General features: G+C 34.0%; 1 non-coding gene across 1 annotated transcript; it reads right to left on the bottom strand.

Moving 5' to 3' along the window:
- Positions 1–1,480: 1,480 nt before the first annotated feature.
- On the bottom strand, positions 1,481–1,587 carry LOC128282579 (small nucleolar RNA R71). Its single transcript, XR_008272905.1, has one exon. It is a non-coding gene; the product is annotated as a small nucleolar RNA R71 (small nucleolar RNA).
- Positions 1,588–1,982: the final 395 nt, after the last annotated feature.

Here is a 1,982-nt window from a genome sequence, read left to right on the forward strand (position 1 = left end):
TGGTAGTTGGAGTTTTGATAAACATGTAAAGGGTATGAGAATGGGAAACATGATTCATCTACTTCACTAGGGCAAGTGGGAGACTATTGGGTCTAGTGCCCTTAGTGTAGTATTTTCGTCATGTATACTTGTATTTTTCTAACAAATTGGTTTTAAAAAATATCCATTGATTACATTATTCTTTGTATATTGTCCTCAATGATTTTTGTACACAAATCAAAATGGAAACAAATATTGTCTCACTAATTATCTAAAGTTTAACTAGTGCTAAGCGGATTATGTTGTTGGATCATAATACGAAAAGACAACTTGTATTAGTAGATAATCTAAACATGTCTTTAGTCTAATCGAAAACAAGTAAAAAATTTGAAAGACTACTATACTATTTATCAAGTATGATTGGGGCGATGCTTTGTCTTTAGCACTTGAGCGGATGTAAACACTGTTGAACATGAGAAAAATGAATTAAGTTGAATGATGTAATTATTCTAGCTTATTCATGTTATTGATTGTTGAAGTTTGTCTTTTTGCTATAAAATCATCTCATACATTTCATTTCATACTTTGCATTTAGATTAATTTGCATTAGGGATCATCCTACATTTAGTCATTTATTTTTACATCAATCACTAAAAAATTATTGTGTTTTTCTTAACAAAATTGTTAACTTTAATTTTACAGTTAATTGATTAACATACATAGTCCCTATGGAGACGATAACTCTATTACTTACTTATTACTTGATAACGATGTTGTACACTTGCACAAACCTACAGTTACAAGTTATTGGCGCCTTATTGGGGATTGTTGCCTTAATCTTTTTTTTTGTGAAATTATACTTTGCAATTTAGTTCTTATTTTATTTTTATTTAACTCCTAACTTCACTAATTAATTCTTTATTCTTTATTTTTTGTGATTTATTTTCAAGAGTTTATGAGCATAAATTGGATTATTGATTTATTACTGGTAGACCCTGAAATCGAGCAGACATTTAGACAAAGAAGATGTGAATGATTAGCCCAAAGACAAGTTGAAATAGACCTTGGAAATCAAAATGATAGACCAGGAAATGGAGCTAATCATATGTGCAATCGCATATTTATTGTTGACGATAGGGATCGTGCCATAAGACAGTACACTATGCCAATCTTTAATGAGTTAAATCTGGGAATTAGGAGGCTGGATATCGAGGCACCCCAATTTGAATTGAAACTAGTGATGTTTCAAATGTTGCAAATGGTGGGCCAGTTCAGAGGAATGCCCATGGAAGATCCACACCTTCACCTTCGATTATTCATGGAGGTGAGTGATTCATTTAAAATAGTTGGTGTGATCGAAGACGCACTAAGGTTGAAGTTGTTTCCATACTCGTTGCAAGATCGAGCACGAGCATGGCTCAATTGGCTGCCACCTAGCTCTACTTGGCAAGAATTAGCAAAAAGATTTTTTGTTTAGTATTTCCCACCTAGAAAAAATGCTAAGTTGCGAAATGAGATCACCACTTTCCAACAATTGGATGATAAGTCCTTGTACGAGACGTGGGAAAGATTCTAAGAGTTACTTCGTAAGTGCCCTCATCATGGGATTCCACACTACATCTAATTGGAGACGTTTTATAATGGTCTCAATGCACACACAAGATTGATGGTAGATGCTTCTGCAAATGGTGCTATCTTATTGAAGTCTTATAATGAGGCTTACAAAATCATTGAGAGGATCGCTAGTAACAACTATCAATGGCCAACAAATCGTGCAGCATTAGGAAGACGTGTAGCCAGAGTACGTGAATCGATACCCTCAATTCACTCTTAGCTCAGGTATTGTCTATCTCTTTAATGTTGGAATAGTTTACCACTAACGGTGTGAATAATTTTACCTCTAACACCGAGTCAGTTCAATGTAGTTTCCTTCATATATTGTGGGGATGGCCATTCTTTTGAGAATTGTCCATCAAATCCTAAGTCAATTTATTACGTAAGGA

Source organism: Gossypium arboreum, chromosome 1, assembly GCF_025698485.1.
Source record: "Gossypium arboreum isolate Shixiya-1 chromosome 1, ASM2569848v2, whole genome shotgun sequence".
NCBI classification, from domain to species: domain Eukaryota; kingdom Viridiplantae; phylum Streptophyta; class Magnoliopsida; order Malvales; family Malvaceae; genus Gossypium; species Gossypium arboreum.